Raw genomic sequence first — 25413 nt, forward strand, 5'->3', positions numbered from 1 at the left:
TAACTCAGCTGCGTGTGGTTCGTTTTATTTATTTAGTGTTTGCAATCCGGCCAAGCCGCAGCCTTCTTATCAGTCATGTTCAAGGCATGAAGACCTCCAGGAAGTTGCCATTTTGCAGTCCTCCACAGTGTGCATCATGGTTTGTGGGTTCCCACATTGACCTAGTGGACTATGTCCCCCAGCTGCAGCATGTCTGTGGTCTGGAGAAATGGAGGATCCAACTAGCAGATCAAATTTGCTGTGTGGGGTACAAACTGGTTATAAAGCTACAGTCATGTCTTGTGCAGCCAGGGCCTAAATCAGTTTCCTGGGGATCATCCCAGTGAAGTGACTGTTCTTATTAAGGCCCTGTCCTTGCCATAATTCATAATTGACTTTATTACCAGTGGCTGGCTCCAAAATGCGTTTTGCTACAGACGCAACATGGTTAGTTATCCTGTTAGTACTAGGGCTGTCAAGCAATTAAAAAATGTAATCACACACTTAAAAATAATAGAATACCATTTAAATATTTGTGGATGTTTTCTACATTTGCAAACATATTTATTTCAATTACAACACAGAATACAAAGTGTACAGTGCTCACTTATATTTATTTTTTATTACAAATATTTATACTGTACAAAAAACAAAAGAAATAGTGTTTTTCACTTGACCTAATACAAGCAATATAGTGCAATCTCTTTATCACGAAAATAGAACTCACAAATGTAGAATTATGTACAAAAAAATTGCATTCTCAGACAAAACAATGTAAAACTTTAGAGCCTACAAGTACACTCAGTCTTACTTCTTGTTCAGCCAATTGCTAAGACAAACAAGTTTGTTTACATTTGCAGGAGATAATGTATCCATGCTGATGATGAGTTCTGCTCAATAACGATCCAAAGCAGTGTGGCCCACACATGTTCACTTTCATCATCTGAGTTGGATACCACCAGCAGAAGGTTGATTTTCTCTTTTGGTGGTTTGGATCTGTAATTTCCACATTGGAGTATTGCTCTTTTAAGACTTCTGAAAGCATGCTCCACACCTCGACCCTCTCAGATTTTGGAAGGCACTTCAGATTCTTAAACCTTGGGTCGAGTACTGGAGCTATCTTTAGAAATCTCAGATTGGTACCTTCTTTGTGTTTGGTCAGATCTGCAGTGAAAGTGTTCTTCAGATGAACAACCTGTGCTGGGTCATCATCCGCGACTGCTACAACAGGAAATCTGTGGCAGCGTGCGGGTGAAACAGCGCAGGGGCGCACCGCTCTCCCCCAAGGAGTTCAGTCACACGTTATTTAACCCATTATTTTTTTAACAAGCGTCATCCGCATGGAAGCACGTCCTCTGGAACAGTGGCCGAGGCATGAAGGGGCATACGAATGTTCAGCATCTCTGGCATGTAAATACCTTGCAATGCCGGCTACAAAAGTGCCATACAAACGCCTGTTCTCACTTTCAGGTGACATTGTGAATAAGAAGTGGGCAGCATATCTCCCATAAATGTCAACAGACTTGTTTCTCTCCGTGATTGACTGAACAAGAAGTAGGAGTGAGTAGACTTGTAAGGTCTAAAGTTTTACATTGGTTTGTTTTTGAGTGCAGTTATGTAACAAAAAAATCTACATTTGTAAGTTGCACTTTCACGATAAAGAGATTGCACTTCAGTACTTGTATGAGGTGAATTGGAAAATGGGATTTCTTTTGTTTATCATTTTTACAGTGCAAATATTTGCAATAAATAGAATAGAGTGAGCACTGTACCTTTTGTATTCTGTGTTGTAACTGAAATCAATATATTTGAAAATGTAGAAAACATCCACAAATGTGTAATACGCAATAGAATACCAATTGAAATGTAACTGTGCGATTCATTTTTTTAATAATTTTTTTTGAGTTAATCGCGTGAGTTAACTGTGATTAATCGACAGCCCTAATTAGTACCATGGTCAGGTAAGGGTGCTGCCCTCTCCAGAGGCATAGCCAGGTATACGGTGTTGGTTTGAGGCATTGGGGACTTTTTCCCCCCATAGTAGTTCATGGATGCACGGGCTTGGTGCTCTGGAACCATTGAATGAAGTTCAGGGCTTGTCTACGCTTCCGCTTAAGTTGATGTAACTTATGTCGGTCACAGATATGAAAAAGCCACCCCCCGAGCTGTCCGCACCGGCGCTAAGTCAGTGGGACACACTCTCATTCTGTCATAGCTTCCACATTTTGCTGAGGTGGAGTAATTATGCTGACAGGAAAGCGCTCTCTGGTCTTCATAGTGCGTTTACACTACTGCCCTACATTAGCGCAGCTGCAGTGAGTCTGGTGACGACTAGCCCCCGGACCAGGACCCTCTTGCAGTGTGACTACCCCTCGGAGCACACTCTCACTAGAACAAGCCTCCTGGGCTTCAGCTTCTCCTTGGTCTGACCTCGGAGCATTCAGCATCCCTGTCCCACGCCATAAGCTCCCTGCAGTGAGCCACCTGAATAGGACACCTGGGGAAACCTTACACGCCCTCCAAAGGGGCCATGCACCCCCAACTTCAGCAGTCAGGAGTGACTCTCAGCCAGCGGTGTAAAACAGAAGGGTTTATTAGTCGTCTGGAACACAGCATAGAGCAGAATCTTGTTAGCACAGAAAGCAGGAAGTTACAGCAAAGTGCATCTTGAGGAGACCCAGAGCCATGGGCTGTCCTCCTGAGTCCCAAACCAGGAGTCTGACCAGCCTCCAGCAGCCCACCTTCAGTCACACCCAGTTGCCCCTCCTCCATCCTGTATGCTGTTCCCCAGGCAAACCGGTCACCTGGCCTCCACCTCCCTTTCTTCTCCAATTCCTCCAGCTGGCTCTTGCAGAGGATGGGGCCCGGCAATCAGTTGCCAAGATACATCTATTGTCTGGGCCCAGGGAGCTAGAAGGCACTTGCACCTTCCCTCTCGGGGTATCTGCAAAGGTCACACACCCTTATCCCACCACCTAGATACTTGTGCAACACAATGGGAAAACTGAGGTGTGCACAGTATTCATACAAACACTAAGACACTTTCCACTTCATCACAAGTAGCCATTTGTCCTAAGTACCTGTGTCAATCTTTCTCAATGGCCTGTCCCTCAGATCTCCCTGACACTGTTTAGAAAGGCTGCAAGCTTTGGATTCCCCAAGGGCAAGTCATGCCTGACCAACCTGATTGCCTTCCAGGATGAGAGAACTGGCTCTGTGGATATGGGGAAAGCAGTGCATGTGATATATCTTGACTTTAGCAAAGCATTTGATACGGTCTCCCACAGTATTCTTGCCAGCAAGTTAAAGCAGTATGGATTGGATGAATGGACGATAAGGTGGATAGAAAGCTGGCTAGATTGTTGGGCTCAACGGGTAGTGATCAATGGCTCCAAGTCTAGTTGGCAGCTGGTATCAAGAAGAGTGTCCCAGGGGTCATTCCTGGGGCCGGTTTAGTTCAATACCTTTATTAATGATCTGGATGATTGGATTAATTGCACCCTCAGCAAGTTTGCAGATGACACTAAACTGGGGGGAGAAGTAGATACACTGGAGGATAGGAAAGGGTCCAGAGTGACCTAGACAAATTGGAGGATTGGGCCAAGAGAAATCTGATAAGGTTGAACAAGGACAAGTGCAGAGTTCTGCACTTAGGAAGGAAGGAAGGAAGGAAGGAAGGAAGGAAGGAAGGAAGGAAGGAAGGAAATCCCATGCACTGCTACAGACAGGGGACCGACTGGCTAAGCAGCAGTTCTGCAGAAAAGGACCTGGGGATTACAGTGGATGAGAAGCTGGATAGGAGTCAGCAGTGTGCCCTTGTTGCCAAGAAGGCCAATGGTATATTGAGCTGTATTAGTAGGAGCATTGCCAGCAGATGGAGGGAAGTGGTTATTCCCCTCCATTTGGCACTGGTGAGGCCACACCTGGAGTGTTGCGTCCAGTTTCGGTCCCCCCACTAGAGAAAGGATGTGGACAAATTGGAGGGAGTCCAGCGGAGGGCAACGGAAATTGTTAAGGAGCTGGGGCACATGACTTATGAGGAGAGGCTGAGGGAACTGGGGTTATTTAGTCTGCAGAAGAGAAGAGTGAGGGGGAATTTGATAGCAGCCTTTAACTACCTGAAAGGGGGTTCCAAAGAGGATGGAGCTAGGCTGTTCAAAGTGGTGGCAGATGACAGAACAAGAAGCAATGGTCTCAAGTTGCAGTGGGGGAGGTCTAGGTTGGATATTAGGAAACACTATTTCACTAGGAGGGTGGTGAAACACTGGAATGGGTTACCTAGGGAGATGGTGGAAACTCCATCCTTAGAGGTTTTTAAGGCCCGGCTTGACAAAGCCTTGGCTTGGATGATTTAGTTGGTGTTGGTCTTGCGCTGAGCAGGGGGTTGGACTAGATGACCTCCTGAGGTCCCTTCCAACCCTGATATTCTGTGATTCTAAGCTGGTCCCTGATATCAAAAAGGTTGAAAAACACTGATTTATGTAATCAATCTGGCCCATCCTCCTTACTTCCAGCTATCTAGAAAACCTCCCACAGTCCGTTGGCCCATGTTCCTTTCTGTGCATGCCCTCTGTACACTGATACAAACGTGGATAAATAGCATGGAAGGTGTGAGGGGAGACACATTTGTGATGGCAAGAAAGCTGCTGCACGGACACAAACTGAATCCTGAAGAAGCGGTCTATGTATGCTTGAAAGCTTGTGTCTCTCACTATCAGAAGTTGGTCCTCCCCTACCTTGTCCCTTCTGTGTAACTGTTAAGTGATTAAGGTGATTCGTGCCTGTCTCTGGGTCATAGTATGGACTAGGAGGGAACATTTTCACAAAGTGCCTGTGACTTAGCCCCTCACTATGTTCAGTGAGTGTTGGGCTCTTAAGCACCTGCCAACCTCTGCACTTTCCAGGGCCAAGTGCACTGTCGTGCAAATTGCATCCTTAACTCCAGACATGTTTGTTTGAGTTTGATTTTTTTCTTAATCCAGCAGAGATGGCCTTGGAGTATGAAGGTAAATGCAAAAGGATTTACTTCAGAATGCCGTGCTTCTGCCAATCCTTAGCATGTCACTGCTGTACAACTAGCTAATTTGGTAGCTTCAAGGGTTTTTATAGTAATGTTTATTTCCAGCTCACTGTTCTGCATAAGTATAGTCATTAATATGTACTGGCCACTCTGCCCTACTGATTGCACTTTCCTCATTTTTAATTGAACATTCCACTCACCCAAAATCCGAAGTGAATTTGGTTGGGTACACACAGTGAGTGCCAACTTCGCAGTTTAGCATTTTTGTCTCGGCTATTAAAAATTGATGGCTTAACCCCGTTAGAGGGCAGCTCCAGTACCTAGTATGTTTCCACTCTTGTTAATTGTGTTGATGATGAACTTAGATCTTGTTTTACAGAATGTTTTCTTTTGTCTTTTTATTCCTTCTCTTCCAGTTGATGCTTTGGATCCAGAGAGGTTAATACAATGTCCCTATGATAACTATCATCAAATCAGGGCCTGTTGGTTTCCCTATCATCTTATAAAGTGCAGGAAGGTAGGATGGGATGTTAAGGTCTCTCATGCACTTGGGAAATCATATTTTTGTAAATGCTAATGCATGGTGAGCTCAGTACGCTGTGCTGCCTTTTGCTAGAAGGATGCATTCACTTGCTATTAGGCTGGAAGAAGCCGTCTTTATTTCATATTTATATCGCTCATCCATTTACCACTTCGTAAAAGCATCCAGTTCATATTTAGTAATGCCCTTCAGATCAGTGCATTTACCCTGAAGAAAGGTGAAACAGGTTCTTCAGAATACCTAGCTCAGTGATGGGATCCTATTCTCTTCCAAGAGTTCACTCATGGGACCAGGGTATTTACTTCCCACTTCAGGCCATGGAACAAATGCAGCCAGTGTTAGATGGATGCCTTCTGGCTGGCCAAAGCAGAAGTGATCTGATGTTGCAGTTAATTCTTTACTTTGCAATCAGAGCAGGAGAGCCGCTAAGCCATCTTTTTTTTATATTGCTAATAACTCTATTCAGTGTACATCTGTCTGCAAGTCCCTCTTCTCAGTCTTCTATCCTGGGCGAGAATGCTGTATATTTAAGAGGAGAATCTGCTCCTTTCTTTTGTCCTCTCAGTCTAGTATCTTATTTTAAGCTCTCCAGTGCTAGTGTATATTAGTTGTACTGGTATAAGCACACTTATACCGGTATAACTGCATCCACGTGTTAAGATGATGTCCTGGTATGATTGTATTGGTTAGGAATCACACCCCTAGCCAACATCGCTATAGTGATAGAAGAGCCATGCAGAGCAAGCCTGAGCAGTGGGTTCGTCCTCTTTGTATTCTTGCTCTTTTCTAAGGGTAAAGGCTCTTCATTCAGTGGCGGACAGTAGTGCTCTTCTATGTCCACACTAGTTTACCTATACTGGCAAAATGCTCCCAATATAGATGTGGCCTCAGCTGGAACATTGAGTAACTTCCTTCCTGTTTCAGAAGGGTTAAATTAACTGCAAAGACTTAAGCTCTAGCGCAGGCAGAGACTTATCATAGAATATTGGGGTTGGAAGGGATCTCAGGAGGTCATTTCGTCCAACCCCCTGCTCAAAGCAGGACCAATCCCCAACTAAATCATCCCAGCCAGGGCTTTGTCAAGCCTGACCTTAAAAACCTCTAAGGAAGGAGATTCCACCACCTCCCTAGGTAACGCATTCCAGTGTTTCACCACCCTCCTAGTGAAAAAGTTTTTCCTAATATCCAACCTAAACCTCCCCCACTGCAACTTGAGACCATTACTCCTTGTCCTGTCATCTTCTAAAAGAAGACTCTGTGGCCATAGCTCGGGAGCGGCTTTCCCTCCACGCACTGCCAGGGGGAGCCATGAGATGTTTAGTATTGTCTGGGCTGCCCTGACCAGGGACAGAGACTTTTGAGTCATTGGACTTTCGGGACTTTGGGTGATTTTGAGTTGCTGAACTCAAGAACCAAAGGGAAAGGACATGCCCCAATTTGCTTGGGGTGGGTTTTTTGCTCATGGGTTGTGTTATGAATCCTGTTGGTGGTGTTTCCCCAACATAATGCCACATTGTTTCTCTCTGTTATTAAAAGGCTTTTTGCTACACTCAGACTCTGTGCTTGCGAGAGGGGAAATATTGCCTCATGGAGGCGCCCAGCGGGGGTGGTATATATTTGTCCCAGGTCACTGGGTGGGGGCTCGAGCCGGTTTTCCATTGTGTTATTGGAATGGGACCCCTAGATACTGAACCCGGCCCTTGTTGCTGCCAACTCTGACAGGCAGAAAGGTTACACTTATGTTCTTAAGATACAAAGGCTGACTTTAGAGAACTGGCCTGGAGAGCAGGCCCCCGCTGCCCCAGCAGCAGAGCCCTTGCCCCACCCGCAGAGTTCATTCTCCACATCACAGCGTAGAGACCCACCTTGTGGGACTCAAACAGCTGCACCGATTTGGCTCAGACATTAGAAGAAAACCACTCGCCACCTTCAGGCGAACGCCAGGTGGCGAAGCTCCAGGCCCAAGGTGACAGCATGAAGCAGAGTTCAAATCAGAGTCCTGGTGTTACCGTAACACCGGCATGGCAGTCGGTGGCAGGTTGCCAAAGCTCAGGCTCCAGGCCCCACCCTGCCCTCACCCTCGAGCCCCCTTATCGGCCAGGAAGAGGCCACAGATAAGAAGGGTGAGGGATCAATGAACAGCAGCCGCCCTCTATCCCACACAGGCTCACAGACGAGCCCGTGATGATGTTAACAGCCACCCAAGGGACAAAGGGTGTTGGATCAATGGGACCCAGATTCGTGCCAGGGCAGCCATCTCCTCTCACCCCAGATTCCTGCCAGGGCAGCCATCTCCTCTCACCCCAAAGCTCTGGCACAGAAGGAAAGGCTGCCTGGGAGAACGCCTTGGCAGGGAGCTTTGCTAAGGACGCAAGGGTCCCTCTGCCGGCTCTCATGCAGGATGCCCACTGAGGCATGGGGCAGAAGCAGTCAGGTTAATCCAGCTCTTGGTTGCCTTTGCACTGCAGCAACAGCCTCTGAAGACTGATCAGCAAGCGAGGCCACGCCCTGATAACGGGGCTGGACAGACAGATGCTGTGTGGAAAGGCCAAGCAAAGTGCCCGTGGCCTTCCCCACCCCACCAGCCCAGCCTTCCCTGCCAGGCATCTGCCAGTCCCAGCCTAGCCTTTGCGCCTCCTAGCCCACCGCCCATGCCCCCCATGTCTCAGCCCCCCAATTTTTCCCACCCAGCACCTGCTTCCCCCAACCCAGCCTCCCGCAACCAATACCCCCTCAACTTCCCACCCAGTGCCTGCCACCCTCCTTCCAGCACCTGCTGCTGCCACCGCCCCACCCCCTTCCCCACAAGCCTTCCCTGACACCCTCAGCCAGCCTTCCCTCCCCCCCGCCCAGTCAGTCTTCCCCACTTGCCACCTCACTCTCTCCAGCCTGCCCTGCCCCACCCAGCATCCCACCCCACAACCCACCCTTTCCCACCCAGTGGCTCAGCTAAGCCTTGCAGCTCCCCTCATTAACACTGTCAGCTACTTCAGAGGACATCTCTGTGCTGGTTCTTCCTAGCGTACTTTGGAGCTAATAGGCACATAGAGCCCACCATCTATGCAGCGTCACCAGCTTCAGAGCTCAGAAGTGAGGCCAATGTGTTGGTTGTTGTGTTTCGTTTAAAGCCTGTGCTCTAGTTAAGTGTTAGACATTTAAAAGCTATTAGTTTCAAATCAAAATGCATTTTAGCTTGTCTCTAACTCTAAAACATATTCAGTAATTTCAGTCAAACTTGGCAGGAGAATTCTCCTAGGGCTAGCAAGGTGGCAGTGGGTCCAGACTAAAGGGTGGAGGTGCAGATACTTTTGGGCTGCTTAGTCTAAGTTTTTGCTTTGAATTGCAGGCACTGTGACTACAAAGTGGTATCTCCTGCCTTACGAGCAGTTGGGAACATTGTGACAGGGGATGATATCCAGACACAGGTATGGCCTCCGCTGCTACTGTCTTGTAATACCATCTTTCTTTCTCTTACTTAGCGGGGGTAATTTATATACTCACAAGCCTCTATGTTTTCCCTTTATTAAAAACTGTCATTTTTGGAACTCAAAAAGGGAACTGATTGCAGCAGAACATGTTTTTCAAGCTCTCACGCAAACCTCCATCACTGCATTCAGTCCTGACCATGCTGTTCCAATCTTGGGTTCCCATATAGGTATGCAGATACTGGTCAGTCTTGACCTACAGCACCCTCTGAGTATTCCTGTTTTAGTATTCCCAAGCAAAAACTACCTGTTATGCTGAATTTTGTGGTGGTTCTATGATGTGGCCTAATGTCCTCCAAGTTCTAGGTTGAAAGCATTCCTTTTTCTTTGTGGTCTGTGCCAAAGCTGAAACCCAGGTTCCTAACCAAGTGATTAGTTCACTGATGACATATTGTGTATGAGAATACATCATTTTTGATACATCTTCTTCAGTCTCATAACACTGAGTTCGGGTAGGAAGACCACTTAATAGCAACCAGAAACACTCTGCTTCAGTTTAACAGAAGTACTGCTTGAGACAGTTGAGTAATCTTTATAATTGTCACAGTGCATTATTTATATCTCGTATCTGAGGGTTATGTTAACATTGTTGTATTTAACAACCAGCTTCTTTCGTATATAATTCAGTCACAGAAATCTATTCTGGGGGGAATCATGGTGTTCACAACTGGAATCCAGGAGTCAGGTATAGTGTGGCATCAGGCCTCACAGGCTGTGACAGTGAGGCAAGGAACTAGAGAGCCAAAGAAATGCAGAGCCTGTCTGTTCACCTGCACATCCACCAATGTGATTTATGCCATCATGTGCCAGCAATGCCCCTCTGCCATGTACATTGGTCAAACTGGACAGTCTCTACGTAAAAGAATAAATGGACACAAATCAGATGTCAAGAATTATAACATTCATAAACCAGTCGGAGAACACTTCAATCTCTCTGGTCACGCAATCACAGACATGAAGGTCGCTATCTTAAAACAAAAAAACTTCAAATCCAGACTCCAGCGAGAAACTGCTGAATTGGAATTCATTTGCAAATTGGATACTATTAATTTAGGCTTAAATAGAGACTGGGAGTGGCTAAGTCATTATGCAAGGTAGCCTATTTCCTCTTGTTTTTTCCTACCCCCCCCCCCAGATGTTCTGGTTTAACTTGGATTTAAACTTGGAGAGTGGTCAGTTTGGACGAGCTATTACCAGCAGGAGAGTGAGTCTGTGTGTGTATGGGGGTGGGTTTTTGGAGGGGGGTGAGGGAGTGAGAGAACCTGGATTTGTGCAGGAAATGGCCTAACTTCATTATCATGCACATTGTGTAAAGAGTTGTCACTTTGGATGGGCTATCACCAGCAGGAGAGTGAATTTGTGTGGGGGGGTGGAGGGTGAGAAAACCTGGATTTGTGCTGGAAATGGCCTAACCTGACGATTACTTTAGATAAGCTATTACCAGCAGGACAGTGGGGTGGGAGGAGGTATTGTTTCATATTCTCTGTATATATATAAAGTCTGCTGCAGTTTCCACAGTATGCATCTGATGAAGTGAGCTGTAGCTCACGAAAGCTCATGCTCAAATAAATTGGTTAGTCTCTAAGGTGCCACAAGTACTCCATTTCTTTTTGCGAATACAGGCTAACACGGCTGTTACTCTGAAACCTGTCATTATGCAAGGCACTGCATTTAGCCGTATGGAGTGGAAATCTATCAACTGCATGAAAAAACTTGCACAGATACAGACATCATCTTCCTTTCCAAATGCAAACAGATGGACATCGTACCAAAAGGACTGAAGGTAAAAAATCCATTACAATCTACATACCACACAGACTATGCTGACAGCTTGTGCCACACGCTCTCAAAGAAACTGCGGAATCACCTGATCAACATCCTCTACAGCAAACAGGGAAAGATTAAGAATGAGCTCTCAAAAATGGATACTCTCATAAAAAACCAAACTTCCACACAAACTTCCTCGTGGCTGGATTTTACTAAAACTAGACAAGCCATTTACAACGCACAGTTTGCTTCTCTACAAAAGAAAAAGGACACTAAACTTTCTAAACTACTACATGCTACAAGGGGCCACAGCAATGGTTCCCTCAACCCACCTAGCAATATTGTTAACCTATCCAACTATACTCTCAGCCCAGCAGAAGCAGCTGTTCTATCTCGGGGCCTCTCCTTCTGCCCCTCCACCCCCATGAACATGATACAGTTCTGTGGTGACCTAGAATCCTATTTTCGACGTCTCCGACTCAAGGAATATTTCCAAAATACCTCTGAACAACATACTAATCCACAGAGGTCTCCCTACCAACACTACAGAAAGAAGGATTCTAGGTGGACTCCTCCTGAAGGTCAAAACAGCAGACTGGACTTCTACATAGAGTGCTTCCGCCGACGTGCACGGGCTGAAATTGTGAAAAAAGCAGCATCACTTGCCCCATAACCTCAGCCATGCGGAACGCAATGCCATCCACAGCCTCAGAAACAACTCTGACATCATAATCAAAAAGGCTAACAAAGGAGGTGCTGTTGTCATCATGAATAGGTCGGAATATGAACAAGAGGCTGCTCGGCAGCTCTCCAACACGAGTTTCTACAAGCCATTACCCTATGATCCCACTGAGAGTTACCAAAAGCAACTACAGCATATGCTCAAGAAACTTCCTGAAAAAGCACAAGATCAAATCCGCACAGACACACCCCTGGAACCCCGACCTGGGATATTCTATCTACTACCCAAGATCCATAAACCTGGAACTCCTGGGCGCCCCATCATCTCGGGCATTGGCACCCTGACAGCAGGATTGTCTGGCTATGTAGACTCCCTCCTCAGGCCCTACGCTACCAGCACTCCCAGCTACCTTCGAGACACCACTGACTTCCTGAGGAAACTTCAATCCATCGGTGATCTTCCTGATAACACCATCCTGGTCACTATGGATGTAGAAGCCCTCTACACCAACATTCCACACAAAGATGGACTACAAGCCGTCAGGAACACTATCCCCGATAATGTTACGGCTAACCTGGTGGCTGAACTTTGTGACTTTGTCCTTACCCATAACTATTTCACATTTGGGGACAATGTATACCTTCAGATCAGCGGCACTGCTATGGGTACCCGCATGGCCCCACAGTATGCCAACATTTTTATGGCTGATTTAGAACAACGCTTCCTCAGCTCTCGTCCCCTAAAGCCCCTACTCTACTTGCGCTATATTGATGACATCTTCATCATCTGGACCCATGGAAAAGAAGCCCTTGAGGAATTCCACCATGATTTCAACAATTTCCATCCCACCATCAACCTCAGCCTGGTCCAGTCCACACAAGAGATCCACTTCCTGGACACTACAGTGCTAATAAACAATGGTCACATAAACACCACCCTATACCGGAAACCTACTGACCGCTATTCCTACCTGCATGCCTCCAGCTTTCACCCTGACCACACCACACGATCCATCGTCTACAGCCAAGCTCTGCGATACAACCGCATTTGCTCCAACCCCTCAGACAGAGACAAACACCTACAAGATCTCTGTCAAGCTTTCTTACAACTACAGTACCCACCTGCGGAAGTAAAGAAACAGATTGATAGAGCCAGAAGAGTTCCCAGAAGTTACCTACTACAGGACAGGCCTAACAAAGAAAACAACAGAACGCCACTAGCCGTCACCTTCAGCCCCCAACTAAAACCCCTCCAACGCATTATTAAGGATCTACAACCTATCCTAAAGGATGACCCAACACTCTCACAAATCTTGGGAGACAGGCCAGTCCTTGCCTACAGACAGCCCCGCAACCTGAAGCAAATACTCACCAACAACCACATACCACACAACAGAACCACTAACCCAGGAACTTATCCTTGCAACAAAGCCCGTTGCCAATTGTGCCCACATATCTATTCAGGGGACACCATCACAGGGCCTAATAACATCAGCCACACTATCAGAGGCTCGTTCACCTGCACATCCACCAATGTGATTTATGCCATCATGTGCCAGCAATGCCCCTCTGCCATGTACATTGGTCAAACTGGACAGTCTCTACGTAAAAGAATAAATGGACACAAATCAGATGTCAAGAATTATAACATTCATAAACCAGTCGGAGAACACTTCAATCTCTCTGGTCACACAATCACAGACATGAAGGTCGCTATCTTAAAACAAAAAAACTTCAAATCCAGACTCCAGCGAGAAACTGCTGAATTGGAATTCATTTGCAAATTGGATACTATTAATTTAGGCTTAAATAGAGACTGGGAGTGGCTAAGTCATTATGCAAGGTAGCCTATTTCCTCTTGTTTTTTCCTACCCCCCCCCCCAGATGTTCTGGTTTAACTTGGATTTAAACTTGGAGAGTGGTCAGTTTGGACGAGCTATTACCAGCAGGAGAGTGAGTCTGTGTGTGTATGGGGGTGGGTTTTTGGAGGGGGGTGAGGGAGTGAGAGAACCTGGATTTGCGCAGGAAATGGCCTAACTTCATTATCATGCACATTGTGTAAAGAGTTGTCACTTTGGATGGGCTATCACCAGCAGGAGAGTGAATTTGTGTGGGGGGGTGGAGGGTGAGAAAACCTGGATTTGTGCTGGAAATGGCCTAACCTGACGATTACTTTAGATAAGCTATTACCAGCAGGACAGTGGGGTGGGAGGAGGTATTGTTTCATATTCTCTGTGTATATATAAAGTCTGCTGCAGTTTCCACAGTATGCATCTGATGAAGTGAGCTGTAGCTCACGAAAGCTCATGCTCAAATAAATTGGTTAGTCTCTAAGGTGCCACAAGTACTCCATTTCTTTTTGCGAATACAGACTAACACGGCTGTTACTCTGAAACCTGTCTGTTTAAGGAGTCTCAGTGCAAAAAGAAAACCAATAAAAAAACAAACAAAACCTCCTTCATGTTCATTAGGGCCACATTTGGGTCCAGGACCTCATATTGTGCTAGGTGCTGTATAAATACAGTAACTTCTCACTTAGTCATCCCGGTTAATGTTGTTTCGTTGCTGATCAATTAGAGAACATGCTCATTTAAAGTTGTGCAATGCTTCCTTATAACATCGTTTGGCAGCCACCTGCTTTGTCCACTGCTTGCAGAAAGAGCAGCCCGTTGCAGCTAGCTGGTGGGGGCTTGGAACCAGGGGGGACCGGCAGCCCCCCCATCAGCTCCCTGCTCCCCTAAATTCTCTGTGCGGCAGTCACCCAGCAGGCTGTCAATTGCTGGCAGTTCAGCTGTCCCTTCCTTCCACCACTGCCATGTGCTGCTCCTGCCCTCTGCCTTGGAGTTGCTCCCCGAGCCTCTGCTTGCTGAGAAGGGGGGGCTAATGTCAGGGAGTCCCTCTCCCCCTTGCTCCTGCACCCCGCTTCGCCATCTTCCATAGAGCAGGGGACACACACAACAGGGCTCAGGAGGGAGAGAGCTTCCTGGCAGCAGCTGCGTCTCAGCTTGCTGATCTACTTAACAAGCATGCACACACTACACACACACACACACACACACACACACTGTGTCTCTCTCTGTCTGCCATGCTGTCTCCCCTCCCTCCATTCGTCCTGCCTTCATTCCCTGGGAAATATCCCACCCTCTGACTTCACCACCTCAACCAAGCTTCACAGTCCTTGCTGCGTACCACTATTAAATTATTCGTTTAAAACTTACACTGTGTTTGTGTGTGTATATAGTCTTTTGTCTGGTGAAAAACATTTCCCTGGAACCTAACCCCCCCCGTTTACATTAATTCTTATGGGGAAATTGGATTTGCTTAACATAGTTTAGCTTAAAGTTGCATTTTTCAGGAACACAACTACAACGTTAAGTGAGGCATTACTGTACGTATTGAACACATGGTCCCCGCACTGAATCACTTAATTTTTCTGTGCATCAGTTTCCCTGTCCAGAAAACGAGGACAACACTTAACAAGGGGATTAATTACTATTTTGTGAAACATTTTGGAAACGTCTGGTGAAAAGTGCTAGATAAATGTTAGTAATTGTCTTTTCCTTTTAGGGATTACCTGTGTCAAATGGCTGTCTATTCTAGACACAGTCTAAGCGTGCTCTCTTTCGCTCTCTCTTTTTCTCTTCAGGTAATTCTGAATTGCTCAGCTCTGCAGAGTTTATTGCACTTGCTGAGCAGCCCTAAGGAGTCTATCAAAAAGGAGGCATGTTGGACAATATCCAACATTACAGCTGGAAACAGAGCCCAGATCCAGGTAACCTACCCAGCTATGTTCCTTTTGCGATCTTTGGCCCACAGTCTAGGAGTTTATTTCATCAACAATCAGGTGGCATTGCTCTTATAGTTTATATGAAGAGAAGCAGGCTCATGACCACCCTGTATTTGTGGAAGGCTTTAACAATGCTGCCATCTCTGCTATAGAATTTGTTTGCTTAAAACATTTCAAACTTTTTTTTTCAAATTCAGACACTTGAGACGGGAGGAAAAGTTATTCCAGAAGAAAGCAAAATGCTATTAAATGCAAGAAAACAACATGGCTACAAACAATCTGGGAGAAAGCCCGATCAGCAAACTAAACAAAAAACACCAATCCCCTGTGATCTCATCCCCTCAACACCCAGTGTGTATAGATACTCCCAAGCAAATGTATATAATAAATTTGAGATGAACAGCCAAATTTTGGTTAAACACACAAACACTTCTTTACTTCACCACCTTATCTGGAAATCCACTCTCTCAAATACTTCCTTAATTTCTTCTTGTCTACATTCCCTCAAAATTCATACCAATGACCATTGTACCTCATTTTGGCCTATCCAGCTCAACTAAAATCAAAATAATTTTTTACCAAGATATTGAAAAGCACTGACCCTCAAGCTGAGGATAGTCCCCTCCCTGAGGCTCTCAACTTTTATTACCATACTGTCTTCAGTGCTACTGTGTAGGAACAAATGTCATTTAAAGGCCATGTCTACACTACAGAGCCCGTGCTGGCAAAGCTATATCTGCATAGCTATGCTGGTATAGGCTCCCCCACCCCCGCAGAATGTAATTGCAGCATATACCAAGAGGAGGATAAGTCCTGCTGGTATAATAATACCATCTTCTCAAATAACATCAGCTATGGTGACAGATGCACTCTTCTGTCAGCATAGTTGTGTTTACCCTGGTGATTCTGGTGGCTTTGAGCCTGGGGTTAGGGCTGGCCCTCAGGAAGAACTCTCCAGAATTGTCTGCCTCCAATCTGCACTTGTAACAGACTGCAGGTCTCACTGCGGATTTAAAAAATATTTTAAACTAAACATCTCAAGTTTCCTCATTGGCTTTGAGGTTTTTGTCTCAAAACTGCCTGTGACAGAAGGCAATATTCTACAGTATCCTGAATAAACTTTATTGAATTAGGTGTAATACCTCTGGGGTCTATTGTATTAAAAATACAATTGTTTGTGTTGTTGTAGGATTGTATGCAGCTTTTCTAGGGACATGACTAATGTAAATGTTAGGAATGTCAGAGGACTGTTTGGGACAATATGTGTGAAGTGGGTTTCCTAGGAGGTACTTGGGAGGCCTTTTGAAGCTATACCCTGAGGAGAAGAACACATTATATACTGATTACCTGCTCCTGGAAACTCCAGATCAGAGATCCCTGAACTGTATAAAGGTGGACTAAACTTTTCATGAGTATGCTAGTTCTGAGCTGAATGTGTTCTGGACTCTCCATCCTTAGAGGATTTTAAGGCCTGGCTTGACTAAACCTGGCTGGGATGATTTAGTTGGTGTTGGTCCTACTTTGAGCAGGGGGTTGGACTAGATGACCTCCGGAGGTCTCTTTCAACCCAAATCTTCTATGATTCTATGGACTTGTTGACCACAAAAGCGACCCCCTTTTGTGCTTGAAAGACTCACCTGGAAGAGCACATGTTGGAGGCAATTGGGGTGATCTCTGGTAAGTTTATTAGTATGTGTGCAGGTTTTTATTATTTTAATGTGTTTTCTCTATTGTTTTTTACCTTAAGAATAAAATAGACTTGCGTAGGAAGTGCTGGGTGGTAATTTATAACTGTTGGCAATTACACTGTGTACCATCTCTGAAGGGAGAAGCAAACAGGTCTGTTTAGGCAGACTATCTTTTGCTGGGAATAACAAAGAGAAGGCAGGGAACTGTTCAGCCTGGGAATACTCAATCAGAAGAGAGAGAGATGTGGGTCTCAACCCATGAGAGGTGGCAGCCAGGGGAGCCTGAGAGTGGGTGCCCTTGCTGAACCACTAAGGGGATATTAAGGTGTAGTTGCCCTCAAAAGAAAGTGTGTGTGGGGGGAGAAATACCTTTCTTTCCAAGGATGGTTTGCAGGACAGCACTTTCAGCTTCTCCCGATCAGAAATGGCAGACAGGAGGTGGTGGTATGTGGATGAGGTCCATGCTGAGACAGTTGAGCAGGCTGCATGGAAGCTCCCTCCTCTGAGACCAGGCCAGAAGTCTGCTATGGGTTCTGTAGTCAGATCAGCTGAAGGAGTATTCCCGCCAAACCTACAGAGGAGAATAAGATCACTTAGACTAAATGTGGATGCAGTAGCTTGAGTCCTGAGAGTTTTGGCTGCAGTTTCCTATTGCGCAGTTCTGTAGTCAATAAGGAGCCAGCCCATTGTGAGCATCAGCAAAATAAAAAAACCCTACATAAAATCATAGAATATCAGGGTTGGAAGGGACCTCAGGAGATCATCTAGTTCAACCCCCCTCCTCAGGACCAATCCCCGATTTTTGCCCCAGATCCCTAAATGGCCCCCTCAGGGATTGAACTCACAACTCTGGGTTTAGCAGGCCAATGCTCAAACCACTGAGCTATCGCTGCACCCCTGTTTTAAACTAGATTTCCCAAGCAACATTTTCAGGACTGGTGCTTTACCTGACTCCAGTTTGCTGTACATTCAAAATTACCAAAGATACATTTTAGGGGCCTGTGGCTCCGCCTGAAGAAATTGGAATGGCAAGCTAAAATCTGATATATTTCTCAGTATTTTGTTGATAAGCTCTTTGAGGAGAGCATGTAGACAAAGCAGACACTGAGGCTTTAGACAAGAGAATAAGTCTGTCCTTCCAGTGAGAGAGAATTTTCAGACTCTCTTATCTCAGCAGGTGTTTGAAGCCACTGTTCCTCCAGGTTCCAGCACAGAGATTACATGGTAGGAGGATGCCATTGCTGCTTTTCCTGGTGATAGGAAGAGCAAGAGTCTGATTTTCTGGAAAACCATCCAACCCCAAAAGCTTCTTTTGTTTGGGGTTTCCCAAGTCTGAGCAGATTTCCTCTCCCCTCCCCCCATGAGGGGCACTTCATGGTGGGCCCTCACCTGAAAATAAACCACTTCAGGTACTTGAGATAACTAGTGAAGCCTATTCAATAAAACTAGCTCATTGTCCCAGGGACAAGTTTACCTTTTCCCCCAAATGACAGGTTTCAAAGTAGCAGCCGTGTTAGTCTGTATCTGCAAGGAGAAAAGGAGTACTTGTGGCACCTTAGAGACTAACAAAGTTATTTGAGCATAAGCTTTCGTGAGCTACAGCTCACTTCATCGAATGCATTCAGTGGAAAATACAGTGGGGAAATTTATATACACAGAGAACATGAAACAATGGGTGTTACCATACACACTGTAAGGAGAGTGATCAGGTAAGGTGAGCTATTACCAGCAGGAGGGTGGGGTAGGGGCAGAAACCTTTTGTAGTGATAATCAAGGTTGGACATTTCCAGCAGCTGACAAGAACATCTGAGGAACAGCGGGGGAAGGGGGGCAATAAACATGGGGAAATAGTTTTACTTTGTGTAATGACCCATCCACTCCCAGTCTTTATTCAAGCCTAAGTTAATTGTATCCAGTTTGCAAATTAATTCCAATTCAGCAGTCTCTCGGAATCTGTTTTTTAAGGTTTTTTTTGTTGAAGAATTGCCACTTTTAGGTCTGTAATTCAAAAACCAGTCGGAGAACACTTCAATCTCTTTGGTCACTCGATTACAGACCTAAAAGTGGCAATTCTTCAGCAAAAAACAGACTCCAACGAGAGACTGCTGAATTGGAATTAATTTGCAAACTGGATACAATTAGCTTAGGCTAGCTGAGTGTAAGGGAAGCTGAGTGTAAGGAACCACCGTCACTTACTTTAAGAAGATGATAAACACCTTCCTAGCATCTCTGAGGAAACATACAAATAATGTCTGTGTATCACTTGAGTTTAGATGTTGTTACAGGGAGTGCACATCAGGACAAAGGACATTCTAGTGTTTTTACATGATGGTCTGAGCATGGGAAAGACAATGCAGTCATACTGCATTATAAGAAACCCGTGAGAATCTCTCATAACTGTCACGTATCAGAATCCTGAGGTTCGTCACACGTATCGGTCCTCTAGCAATATGCAGATTCTTAATCTACATATCCTAATATCCACCTTTCAGCTTCACAGTTGGCAGATCTCTTCCTCTTCTCAATGAAAACATCATGCACAGTTGACATCTTTGTCCTAGACAGTTTTGGCGTGCTCTCAGTGAATTCTCAGTTATATGTTCTGTCAAACATGGTAGTTCTTTGAACTAGCTAGGCCTCTATTTCCAAGGCACCCTAATCTTCCGCATATAATAGGAAGTGGTAGTGCTGCCCTTCTGCTTGAATTCAAACATCCTGAAGAAGTAGAAATGCATATATTGGATGGGAACAGAGCCTGCAGAGGAATAAAGGTGTATATAGCAGAGGTATTCAAAGTCTCAGGCACAGATCTTCTCATTACTATGCACTCTGCAAAAAGCAGCAATTGAGGCGGGTGGGGGATGTTGCAGAGTGATCACATACATTTTATAAGGAGGTCTGTAAGGCTACGTCAGGTTCTTCCATATCCACACTTCCTCTGATGTTATAACATAAACATCCTCACACTTGGTGATGCAGTGTTTGGTAGAAGGGTGTTAAGGCAAAGGATGCCACCATAACCCTTAAGTTCTTTTTCAGTTCTACAGGTATAAATTGAATCCTCCCTCCTTCCATAGAGATAACTTTTACTACTTTCACATCCCACTGTGAAGACTGTCTTATGTGGAGGAAACTGAGAAAGCAAATGTTCTGTCTTACCTGTGAATCTTTATGCTAAGACCTTCTGTCAGTCTGAACCTTCTTCGGAGGATTGCATTATGTCCAGAATGTGAAGGGTTTTTTGGTTGGTTGATTTGGTTTGTTGTTTTTGGCTGTTGCTCACTTGTTATATTTGAAAAGGAAGTGTGTTTCTTTACCAAATCCCTAAATTTCATGTCAATGCTTTGCTGCAAATGCTTTCAGTTACGTAGCACTTTTATTATAGTAAACATTTTTTAGCTTTGGAAGCTGTCATTCTGGAGAGATCTTCCCGAGGGGCAGCCATAGGCCAGGCTCCAAGCAAAGATCTGGTCTGCCTCTGGTTGTCATGGAGACAGGAAATACCCCATTGTGAAGACTGTCCTAAAATCAAAAGTCAGAGATAAGACAGAATTGTCCCTTTCCCAGCTCGATTTAAATAGCTCTTACAACTTGTGGTGAGTTAAAATTATTCCCTTTATGGGATTTGGTTTTATTCACAAAAGGAACTCAGTGAAACACAAAATCCATTCCAGACCTCTTCCTCGTCACCCCCCAAGTTTACCTGCTCGAATGCTTCCTTCCACAGGACTGCTCAGCCTACACCGTGGGTCGAACCTGGAGCCACTCCAACCTCACTTTATATCCAGATATGATAATGAGCCAACTTCACTATTTACAAAACTCACATAACTCTTTCCTAGCAAGAATACCTGCTTTTAGAGATGGGGGTTTCAGGCCAACACTGCTGACCTGATTTTTAAAGAGAGGATGGTAAAAGTGTCCCTGTTCATTTTATTTGTTCTTAATGGGATTTGACTCTTGGGCAAACTTTGCAAAAAATTCATCCTGGACAAAAACCAGGCCTAGAAATTTTTAGGCTAAAAAGAGAATTTTTCACAAAGTCGAGTAACTGAATGCACGTTTGTTGTGCTGGAGATCTTTATTACCAGTGTACCAGGTTAAACTGCACTGGTACAAATTTGCATGTGGTTTAACAGGTGGCTAATATCTCAAGTATGAACAAGGCCTTAGAAACATTTAGGCACCCCTTAATTAAACTTTTGCTAGCACTATAGGAATAATCCCTCTCTTAATGCAAAGCAGGATATTTTAGTAATCTTCTCTGCTGTTGCACACTGAGTAGAGAATTAAATGTATCAGTAAACCCAACATCCAGCAGCTATACCTCAACCATATTAATTAACAAACAAAAACTACATTTAGTGACAGTTAAGAAGACATCAGAACACATCCCATCCATCCAAATTCTTTAAAGCATGGAAATACGAAGTTAAGAGGAAAGACTCCTGCATTCATGTCCACTTTCATGTTGCCTACAACACTGTCAGTAACACACTCCAAAGGCTTTCACATCCCAGCTCGAAAAGATACCAGAAATCAATACATACACCAACTTCATCAAACTAACACTATCAAAAAACCTTAACATTGACTTCATCATTATTAAGGTAAATAACTTTCAAATGTGACAGTCACATGTACCTATATGTATAATTGATATAACAGCATATGAGGTCACAGTTAAGTCTTATGTTGGAGATGGGAAGTGAATGCCTTTTGGAGTGTTCTGATGTGTTATCAACAGTATTGTAGGCAATATGAAGATGGAGAGGAATGCAATAATTTTTTCCTGTTTTATTTCCATGCTTTTAAAGTTTTCAGTGGATGGGGCGTGTCCAGATGCAACCTTATCTGTCATTAAGCATAGTTTGTGTTTGTTACTTTCTTAATTTTTATGCAGCTTTAGGTGTACCACAGTGGATAGCTCCCCAGAGTCAGGGAGAAGGGAAGCTGCACCTGCCTGGGAATCAGAAGGAGAAACTGCGCTGCTGAAGTCAGTCCTGACTGTCGACCCTTCTGAAGGGTATGAGAGGCTATAACATGCCTCAATAAGTGTTTCTATAAACTTTTTTCCCATTTAAAAATTATGGAAAGTAAGTATGCCAAGAGCAACCCTACTATATTTAGCAGTGATGACATAACCTGTCAATCTGTCATCACACACATCCCGAAACACACCATAGCTTATTATTGGACTTCTGGAAACTGGATACAGCTAGGTGTGGCTGCAGCAGCAGAGTACCTGCATTATACCAGCAGGTCTACCTACTCTGTTCCACCTTCCTCAAGGTGTTCCATCCCTGCCACCATGAACGCATACCTGTCAACCCTCAGAATTTAAAAGCACGATTTTTTAAGTTGTGCTAAAGAACAAGGCTATCAATCCAAGAGTAATAACAGACTCATTTTCTAAATTGGGTATGGGGGGGCCCACAGCGGGAGCAACACAACCTACAATTTGACCTGTGGGTTACACAAGTAGAATGTGTAACAAATGACTGAAATGTGAAAAGCGTGTATTTTGGGGATTCTTGCACTATAGTTTACAGATAATCAATATTATAAGATTCCATGAATGTCACATTGACAACTATTATGTCTATAGAGTCCATGTGAAGCATGGAAACAGCTACAAGAATTTTTGGGGGCTCTTTCTCTTCAGAATATCACCAGGTTGAATCATCACTAGGTTTTGTGCTCTATTACCATCCCAATTTTAAGTTCTCAGCCATTTTGACTTCACAAATTATATTTTTACAGTGTACAGTTACAGTAAGGCATGTTATATCTGTGCTATGCCAAGAGTCCTAGACCATGTTGATATCAGAGATAACTCAACCAATCACTGCTCTTACTCTATAGCTAATTTGCATACAGCAATTTCGTTGGTTGTATGAGGGAGACTGTACAGATGATTGATTACTTAACCGAACTGCCACACCTATAACGGCCACCCACACAAATCAACACATCTTCCATTGCAGCGCCCCCTCCTGCCCTGAAAGAAATCAGCACAGCCACCCACACAACAAGCAGATACAATGATCTCAAACACACTTTAGCCTCCCAGGGCAGCACGCCCCTTATTCACCACCCATGGAATTCAATATAAATTTCTCAGCACAACCTTGCTGCCAGCACCAGACACAACTCAACACCTCTCCCAGCGCAACACACACACACTTGCCAACCATCACTCATACTTACCATGAAATCACAGATGTGAGTGCAAAGCCATGGGTCATCACTAGTCACAGGTAAGTACAAAACCTGTGTGAGATCTTCTCACTGTGTGAATCACATGCAACCATAACATGCCCCACATAGGCAAGTACCAGGGTTTGAATCTCTTTACTTTCTATTCCCTAGCATAGATTCTTACTACTTGAACTACACGAGTAGCTTGTATTGCTAACTCCTTTGTAGACAGCCAATGGAGCATTTGATATAGACTTCCTCAGTGGGTTACACAACTTTTTCTAGTCAGTGGTAGAATACTGATGATCAGGAATCCTGGACTGTATTCCTGGCTCCTGGACAGGAGTGTGGTTTAATGTGGTTTGAAATGTGGCATCTAAAACTGGTTAATTCAGTCTGAAAGGCAGTGCAGTGGTGTCATTTATCATGGTTACAGGTCTGGGTTCTATTCGTGGCCACCTGTAGTGATCTTGCATAAGTTTTTTAGTAATTTACTTTTTAAAATGGATTGGGGTTCATGGGTTTAGTGAATAATAACATGTCAAGACCAGGATGTGGGCAGTCTGACCTAGTGGTCGGAGCAGGAGTCAGGCCGGATCCAATATCAGGAGGTCAGAGTCTGAGACAGGCCAGAGGGCAAACCAAGGTCAGGAGGCAGGCAAGGAGATCAGCAACAGTCAGTAGGAGCAGGTATTGCAAGGGAAGCAGTCTGAAGCAGGGAGAACAGAGTTGTGTGGACAACTTTGTGTTTCTCTTCTGGGTTTATATTAGGGCTATTGATTAATCGCAGTTAACTTGCGATTAACTCAAAAAAATTTAATCGCGATTAAAAAGATTGCAATTAATCGCAGTTTTAATCACACTAATAAACAGTAGAATGCCAGTTGAAATTTATTAAATATTTTGGATGTTTTCCTACATTTTCAAATATATTGACTTCAGTTACAACACAGAATACAGAGTAGACATGCTCACTTTATATAGTTATTTATTACAAATATTTGCACTGTAAAAATGGTAAACAAAAGAAATGCTATTTTTCAATTCAGTTCATACAAGTACTGTAGTGCAATCTCCTTATTGTGAAAATGCAACTTGCAAATGTAGATTTGTTTTTGAGTGCAGTTATGTAACAGAAAAAACAACGTAAAACATTAGAGCCTACAAGTCCACTCAGTCTTACTTCTAGTTCAGCCAGTCGCTAAGACAAACAAGTTTGTTTACATTTATGGGAGGTAATGCTGCCCGCTTCTTATTTACAATATCACCTGAAAGTGAGCACAGGCGTTTGCATGGCATTTTTGTAGCCAGCACTGCAAGGTATTTACGTGCCAGATATGCTAAACATTCGCATGCCCTTTAAAGCTGGGAACCTGCAGAAAATGTACATATCTCAGTGCTTGTACAAACATCCTATAGGAAGCACCCCGAAAAGCTTGGTCCCACATCGCTATGAGAGTACCCCTTGGGGAGGGGGTGATGTCAGGGCCTGAAGGTCTTGAACTCTGGTTGATAGGACTCTTTGGTGCCAATAAGCTCCAACCTGCCACCCAGTGACCTGCTAACTGTCGTCAGAATAGAGGACCCCAGTCCCAAAATCCAATTGGCAGAATACTGGGGATCATGACTGGTTCACAGCTTCTATATAAACTAGGGCTGTCAAGGAATTCATTTTTTTAATTACACCATTAAACAATAATAGAATACTATTTATTTAAATAGTTTTGGATATTTTCTACATTTAAAAATATATTGATCTCAGTTACAACACAGAATACAAAATGTAGAGTGCTCACTTAATATTTACTTTGGATTACAAATATTTGCACTGTAAAAAACAAAAGTAATAGTATTTTTCAGTTCACCTAATACAAGTACTGTAGTGCAATCTCTTTATCATGAAAGCTGAACTTAAAGATGTGGCATTATATACAAAAAACCTGCATTCAAAAATAAAACAATCTAAAACTTTAGAGCCTACAAGTCCACTCCGTCCTACTTCTTGTTCAGCCAATTGCTCAGACAAACAAGTTTGTTTACATTTGCAGGAGATTATGCTGCCTGCTTATTTACAATATCACCTGAAAGTGAGAACAGGCATTCGCATGGCACTGTTGTAGCCGGCATCGCAAGATATTTATGTGCCAGATGCCCTAAAGATTCATATGTCCCTTCATGCTTCAACCACCATTCCAGAGGGCATGCTGATGATGCGCGTTAAAAAAAATGGGTTTCAGAGTAACAGCCGTGTTAGTCTGTATTCG

At 44.3% G+C, this 25413-nt stretch overlaps 1 long non-coding RNA gene across 3 annotated transcripts in view; it reads left to right on the forward strand.

Moving 5' to 3' along the window:
* The first annotated feature begins 8886 nt into the window (after nt 1-8886).
* Nucleotides 8887-25413, forward strand: part of LOC144268425 (uncharacterized) — a 30360-nt gene continuing 13833 nt past the window's right edge. Inside the window, exons 1-3 of one of the 3 annotated variants that reach the window (XR_013346746.1) lie at nt 8887-8965; nt 15120-15245; nt 15458-16937. This is a non-coding gene — a long non-coding RNA (uncharacterized LOC144268425). Of the gene's footprint in view, nt 8966-15119; nt 15246-15457; nt 17019-25413 lie in introns of those variants that run through there. The other 2 variants (XR_013346745.1, XR_013346743.1) reach the window with 2 other exon arrangements.

Source organism: Eretmochelys imbricata, chromosome 1, assembly GCF_965152235.1.
Source record: "Eretmochelys imbricata isolate rEreImb1 chromosome 1, rEreImb1.hap1, whole genome shotgun sequence".
NCBI classification, from domain to species: Eukaryota; Metazoa; Chordata; order Testudines; family Cheloniidae; genus Eretmochelys; species Eretmochelys imbricata.